Raw genomic sequence first — 8,156 nt, forward strand, 5'->3', positions numbered from 1 at the left:
TCAGTGTGATTTACTGTATTTTGGGTTGGTTGAATAAATTACCCCTTTTCAAATGATATCACGCCATTGGCCTCCTCTTTTTGGGGCTCCCTGGGAGCTTTACCATCCACAGAGGGGAAACACCAATGTTGATAGCTGATGTCGGAGGGTGAGGATACCTGGCCTGACCAGACCTTGAAGGGACCCCCAGTTCTCTGAGATTGATATCTCTAAATGCGCATATTGATTGCGTATCTGGTGAGTGCGCAATCTTTATACCCCAGGATATATCACTACCCTATCTGGATCAGATCACTGGATCCTGAAGATCATTATGATCTCTTATGCACCTTAATGTTGGACTTTTATTTTACACTTTGCACATCAGTAGTCAATGATTAGTGACACGTTAAGAGCACTGTTTCATCACCTTTTATGTTGATGTGCAGGATTAAATTTTATCCATCCTATAACTGATCTATTTGGAGTTTTTTACATGTAATTTTCATATGTGTTTTATGCTATCCATGCCATTTTTTTATTTATTGGATTTTGTTGTCTTCAAAGTTCCACTGTTTTCTTTGTATCATTTGATCTAGTTATTCTAGCGCTACACCCTGCTATTTACAATTCACACAATAACATGGTGCAGAAAAAACATGTACTGTGCACATTTCCCACTCCGCATTTAAAACGTACCGTATTTGCTGTCAGTAACACTTGTAAGTGTTAACTATTCAACATCCTAGATGCAGGTCATATACAGAGTGCATCTGCCTGCACCAGATCGAGTGCCATGGTAGTACAATTTGAGCAGGTTGCTGTGCATTTTGCAAAGTAGTGCATGCACTACTCATGGTGCAGTTTGGCGCAATTGCACTGCACCTTGATTGCATTTGAATCGCACAGGAACACACAGCTCATTCCTGTGCGATTAATGGTGTTAACTGGCCCTAAATTCAGTTATCTTTTCATAAGAAAATGTTTATTTTAAAACTATGGCTTGTATAGATACAGAAATCTGTTATTTATTAGCTTTTTGTATTCACTTGGTTATTGAGGAAGAACATAGAAATAAAGACACTAAAGTTAGCAACAGCCCTAAAGTTAACATTTTAAGATTAGTTAAAGGGAGAAAAGAGAGGAAGCAGTTAAAAATTAATTAGGGCTGCCAAACAATAAATAAGGAGTTAAATAAAAAGTTTTATGAAAAAATATTTTTACATAATACTAGCAAACAAACGCATGTTCGTTGGACAGGTTATTCAGATTTCCAGTTTCTGTTGCTAGATTTCCAGTTTCTGTTTACCCCCAGAAACCAATCTGATCCTTTCATTAAAGTTCAGCCCCAGGAGTCATTTGGGAGTTTCAATAATTTCTACAGTGTGAAGAGTTTCTTGATCCAAACAGCTGTCTCTTCTGGAGTTGCAAATCAAATTACAGCCCCTTCATTATTGATTTTCCATCATTGATTACTCACTAATAGAAACAATAATGCAATAAGTAAAACTGGGTTGTACATTGCCTCATTAGTTTTTGATGTTTTCTGATTATTGCCCGCTACTGTTCTGTAGATATTGGTGTAGTAGACTGAAGAGTTTATTCTTTTTGCATTAGCACCACGCTTTTTCCATGCATCCAGACACCTTGTGAAAGTGTGGTGCCCCTGTGAAATGTTCGTTGAATGAACCTTTGTATAGTCCTTAAAATTTAAAACTAAACAAAATCCTAAACCTAAACAAAAGTAATTAAAATTGACCTTGATCACCTCACTTTTCTTCTATAAAGCAGAATTCTTAGTAAAACACTGGGCAGTCTTATATAGACAGTCTCATCTTAATGCTTGTGAACAACTTCCATTAAAATAAGGAAAAAAAAATTAAAATCAGCAACAATAAAAGGGATGTGACAGGCATCATATATAAGTTTAATGTATGCCTTTATCATATATAAGTTTAATGTATGCCTTTATCTGATAATTCAATAAAAGCTGTTAAAAGAAGTAATGGTAAACTTATAAATCTTGCTCAATATTGCATCCTGATTACCATTTATTGTTGTGAAAATCCATATATTTCACATTATGCCACGTGACAGTTATTATAATTAATAATATTATTTAATTAAGTATTACTTTATGATTGTATTCAACATTTATTTTAAGCCTTTAGCACAAATACAATAATTCTAAAAGGGAACCTGCCATCAGTAAAATATGTGTACTACAGCTGAGGTAGGGCTAGATTTACCATAAGGCCCAATAGTCTCATAGATGAAAGAGACTTCCCCTGTATAGTTGAACAGAAATTGCATGAAAGTGATTTTACCCAAAGGAGAATGCCAACATCCCTCAAATCAGCAACCAAATATTGTGGAAATACTATATATATATACAGTCAGGTCCATAAATATTGGGACATCGACACAATTCTAACATTTTTGGCTCTATACACCACCACAATGGATTTGAAATTAAACGAACAAGATGTGCTTTAACTGCAGACTGTCAGCTTTAATTTGAGGGTATTTACATCCAAATCAGGTGAACGGTGTAGGAATTACAACAGTTTGCATATGTGCTTCCCACTTGTTAAGGAACCAAAAGTAATGGGACAGAATAATAATCATAAATCAAACTTTCACTTTTTAATACTTGGTTGCAAATCCTTTGCAGTCAATTACAGCCTTAAGTCTGGAATGCATAGACATCACCAGACGCTGGGTTTCATCCCTGGTGATGCTCTGCCAGGCCTCTACTGCAACTGTCTTCAGTTCCTGCTTGTTCTTGGGGCATTTTCCCTTCAGTTTTGTCTTCAGCAAGTGAAATGCATGCTCAATCGGATTCAGGTCAGGTGATTGACTTGGCCATTGCATAACATTCCACTTCTTTCCCTTAAAAAAACTCTTTGGTTGCTTTTGCAGTATGCTTTGGGTCACTGTCCATCTGCACTGTGAAGCGGCGTCCAATGAGTTCTGAAGCATTTGGCTGAATATGAGCAGATAATATTGCCCGAAACACTTCATAATTCATCCTGCTGCTTTTGTCAGCAGTCACATCATCAATAAATACAAGAGAACCAGTTCCATTGGCAGCCATACATGCCCACGCCATGACACTACCACCACCATGCTTCACTGATGAGGTGGTATGCTTAGGATCATGAGCAGTTCCTTTCCTTCTCCATACTCTTCTCTTCCCATCACTCTGGTACAAGTTGATCTTGGTCTCATCTATCCATAGGATGTTGTTCCAGAACTGTGAAGGCTTTTTTAGATGTCGTTTGGCAAACTCTAAGCTGGCCTTCCTGTTTTTGAGGCTCACCAATGGTTTACATCTTGTGGTGAACCCTCTGTATTCACTCTGGTTAAGTCTTCTCTTGATTGTTGACTTTGACACACATACACCTACCTCCTGGAGAGTGTTCTTGATCTGACCAACTGTTGTGAAGGGTGTTTTCTTCACCAGGGAAAGAATTCTTCAGTCATCCACCATAGTTGTTTTTCGTGGTCTTCCGATTCTTTTGGTGTTTCTGAGCTCACCGTTGCGTTCCTTCTTTTTAAGAATGTTCCAAACAGTTGTTTTGGCCACGACTAAAGTTTTTGCTATCTCTCTGATGGGTTTGTTTTGTTTTTTCAGCCTAGTGATGGCTTGCTTCACTGATAGTGACAGCTCTTTGGATCTCATCTTGAGAGTTGACAGCAACAGATTCCAAATGCAAATAGCACACTTGAAATGAACTCTGGACCTTTTATCTGCTCATTGCAATTGGGATAATGAGGGAATAACACACACCTGGCCATGGAACAGCTGAGAAGCCAATTGTCCCATTACTTTTGGTCCCCTAACAAGTGGGAGGCACATATGCAAACTGTTGTAATTCCTACACCGTTCACCTGATTTGGATGTAAATACCCTCAAATTAAAGCTGACAGTCTGCAGTTAAAGCACATCTTGTTCGTTTAATTTCAAATCCATTGTGGTGGTGTATAGAGCCAAAAATGTTAGAATTGTGTCGATGTCCCAATATTTATGGACCTGACTGTATATATATATACACAGTATACTGTATATACACAATCTATATACAAGTAAATATTTTTATTGTGTAAATAATTAAAAGAAGTCCTTTGTACATATAAAATAAAACTAAGAGGATGACAATATATAACCAAAAATGTCACTGTCTTATGCATCTCTGCAATCCCAATGTGTTTCAAAATTCTTCTTAAGAAGAGACTCTATTCACACTACAAAAAGTACATGGCACATAGAATCCACAATAAATATAATACAATACAACAAAATAATGTGAACAACACATTTTAACTTACAACTTAGGAGTAACCATATCTTATGTGAGCCATAAAAACAAAGTGGCATCCCAGGACATTTGGTGCAGTTCCTTGGTGAGCACCCCAGCCAGTAGTGTCACAGGAACCTAGGGGCACCAAACAAGTATGACATACATATGTATAGTAAAGGGACATGGAAAGTAAAGTATAATCTCATCCCCAGTAGAAATTAGCTACAGTTATGTTTATAGCCTTCTATTTTTTTTGTTTTCTTAGAACAAATGTGTAGTCATGAAGCCCAATATCTGACATGCATCAATACATAGCACAATCAGCTTCATGAAATGCAGGTACTATGGAAAACCTATTAGGTTCCCACCACCACAGTAGTAAGTGTCTATTAACACCTTGCTTTATGATGCTTTGATTTCCTTTGGCCATAGGCTGGAGTGCGTATTGTGGAAGGAGTTGTTATACATTTAATTTCTTTTAGGGAATTACACTCTATAATTTACTTTCCATGTCCCTTTAATATGCATACATATGTCATGCTTGTCTGGTGGCTGTAGGTTCCTGTAACAGTGCTGGCTGGGGTGCCCACTGATGGCATTGCGCTGAATTTCCTGGGATGCTAATTTGTTTTTTTATAATATATATACGGTTGCTCCTAAGTTGTAAGTTATAATGTGTTATTCACATAATGTTGTTATATTGTATTTTATTTATTGTGGGTTCTAATATGGCATGTACTTTTTATAGTGTAAACAGAGTATCTCATGGAAGCATTTTGAAATGTGTCGGGATTGTAGAGACACATTGGATAGCAACAATTTTTAAGTGTATATTTTGTCAGCTCTACAAAAGATATCTTTTAATTATCTACCCAATAAAATATTTTGCTATATATATTAAAATTAAACCCTTCGTGTACCTCATCCCTAGACAGACACAAATAAAGAAGACCAAATAAATGATATGGGACTTTTCTGGTACAGTATAGGACAGACACACGTCTCTAAAAAATTACAAATGTTATTAAATCATACATAAAAATTATTTTATATTCTTTAAAAACAATATGGTGGCTAAACAGCCCTTGTACAGCATCATTCTATACATTATCCATGCTTGACCAAGAGGTCAACGAGTTCCACATTCTCAGCTTGTTCAGGACCTTGAGTCTTGGGGACAGAGGACAATAAAGTCTGACAAGAGAAAAAATCAAAGTATAAACATCTTGACACATATATGGCAATGTATTTAAATCATACAAACTACCTTCTGCAAACTTACATGTCGCTTAGATGCAGGTCAATAGCTAGTAAAGGGGCTCAGCAAACCAATTATGGGTGGGCATCAATAAGTTATTATTGAGCACAATATTCAGGATAATGTAAATTTATCCTACCCAAGAAACAAGAAAGGAAAAGATAAGGATAAATATAAAATAAAATGGAATCAAATATATCCCATATTATCCTCAGAGCCTAATTAAAGGACATATCAAATCCTACTGCATATCTTCAAAAACTCACTTGGTCCAAGCCAGGAGACTCATAAATAATCAGTCCATTAAAAAAAATGTCACATAGGTCCTTCCATAAAGTATTCCAGGTTCATATCTACACACAGATGAACAAAAAACAAAAAGTTTTTTTAATATAATCAACCTGATACAGAATATCTCTATACCGATTAGGACATCCTAAATGCACACCTGGTATTCCACAAGAAAAAAGGGAGAGTTCTGTCCTGGCCAGATACCATCTTCAATGGTTATGGATACTACTTTAAACCCATTCCTGAAATGCTTCCAATTACATATCTATATTAGCTCCTATTCCACCTTATAATCAACCACATAAGAAGATGGAAAGGAAAAAGACCAAACAATCCCCAATATATATCTCCCTGAAAAATTTATGAAAACACACATGTAAATTGCGCTTAAATATCACCAACAAAGTGGTCTAAATCCTCCAAATCTACCTCTATATTTTTTAATTCAGCCATTCCCCACCACATACAGCTAGCCGCTACGTGACCACCAGTTTCCAGTGTATGACGTGTGTCTGTCCTACACTGTACCAGAAAAGTCCCATATCATTTTTTGGTGTTCTTTATATGTTAAATATTTGCTGTTATATTTCTGTGTATATATACATCTTGAATACCTATAAAGTTCCACACAGTATTTTCACACTATATGATTCCCCTGTATAGTTGTCTATCATTGGTAGAAATACAGGCATCTTATATTATCTAACTTGGTCACTATATTCTAAAACAGGTTAGACTCAATGAAACAACAAATTTTCTGTGTATGAGTTTGTGAGTTATTCCTACATGGGTTTTGAATGGATAACCACTCTGGGTCCAGGGCGTATCTTCTTACTTAAAGAAGCTAATGGTATACCCCAGTAAAAAAAATGTCCATGGTTAAAGCAAATCTGTAAAAGGTTACTGTCTTTCTGAAACTTTAGAAACTATATGGACATCCCTCCCAATCAGTGAGCTAGGTGTTTCCAGTGAAAGGTATTGTTAATTCTACAGCAAACATATACATTTTGGGCAATACTGTGCTTCCAGCCTTGTGGAAAAGTTTGGGGAAAGTCCCTTTTAGTTCCAGCATGTCTCTGTCCCTGTGTACAAAGCCAGGTCCATGAAGACATGGTTTTAAAAGTTTGGTGTGGAGAAATTCAATTATCTTGCAGAGTACCCTGACCTCAACCTTACTGAACACCTTTTGGGACAAATAGGCCTATCAATTGTAAACTAGGTCATCTCATCAAAATCTTAAAAAAGACATCATTAAAAGTTGCCGTGTGTGTGTTCATGCACTCACTGAGCTTACCTGCATTCACCTGGTTGTGCCGGAGCAGCATCCCCATATTTTACCCAGAATGGGGTCAAGAAAGGAACATGGCAATTTTGAGACATTACAAGTCTTTGAATTCCATCAAGAACATCCAGAGATTGCCAAGTCTGTGCTTTCTCATAGTGGAAAATAAGTTATGGTTGCTACTGGGGACAAGTTGAGAGGTTGCTGCAAAGGACCATTTGACCATTTGATGCCTTTAAAAAAATTGATTAGAAAACCGCTTACTTTTGGTGATGCCTCAATTATTGCATCTGAACAGCTAAACTCTAGTTATGAATTTGAGAAAGGATCTGTGGTGTTCAGTTGATTCAGGTCTGTAATCCTATACAGGACTGAAGAAAGGCCATTTTCTTCTCTATACATGATTGCCAGCTCTGAAAGTATTAGTATTTACGATAACTTTGATGCGGAGATGCTAAAAATACACCAGAAGTTTACTTTGGGAAATATCATCTATTGCACACTGAAAGAGCTCTCTACAACAGAGCATAGTGCTAGGATGACCAGTATGGACAATGGTAGCAAACCTGCTTCTGAAATGACTGACAAATTGACATTGACTTTCAACTCGTCAAGCTTTCATAACCAAGGAGCTTATTGACGTCATCTCTGGAGCTGCTGTCCTGGGGTGAAACAACCAAAAATAAGAATCGCTGCCAACAGATAATGTAATCAGGCTTACCTAGATATTAGTTGATCTTTACATATGAAAAAGAGTTGATTTATTTTTTAATGAAGTCCAATATTTGTAAATTATACAGCAATAATCAACTAACGTAGATATTAAGGAAAATAATTGTAACCTGTCATGTTTACAGAATAGCTCTGCCTAAAACATCACATCTGTGTTGGTTAAATGTGTGTGTCACTAAAATCAAACATAAAGGGGTTGATTTACTAAAACTAGAGAGTGCAAAATCTGCTGTTGATCTGCATAGAAACCAATCAGTTTCCAGGATTTTTGAAAAAGCTTAATTGAACAAGCTAAAGTTAAAAGCTGATT

The 8,156-nt window shown here is 36.5% G+C and overlaps 1 pseudogene; it reads left to right on the forward strand.

The window, feature by feature from the left end:
• Window positions 1-7,175: 7,175 nt before the first annotated feature.
• Window positions 7,176-7,785, forward strand: LOC149445034 (ATP synthase F(1) complex subunit gamma, mitochondrial pseudogene; annotated as a pseudogene).
• Window positions 7,786-8,156: the final 371 nt, after the last annotated feature.

The sequence above is a fragment of the Staurois parvus genome, unplaced genomic scaffold, assembly GCF_062004578.1.
Source record: "Staurois parvus isolate SC_StPar_1 unplaced genomic scaffold, SC_StPar_1.0 ptg000748l, whole genome shotgun sequence".
Taxonomy (NCBI): domain Eukaryota; kingdom Metazoa; phylum Chordata; class Amphibia; order Anura; family Ranidae; genus Staurois; species Staurois parvus.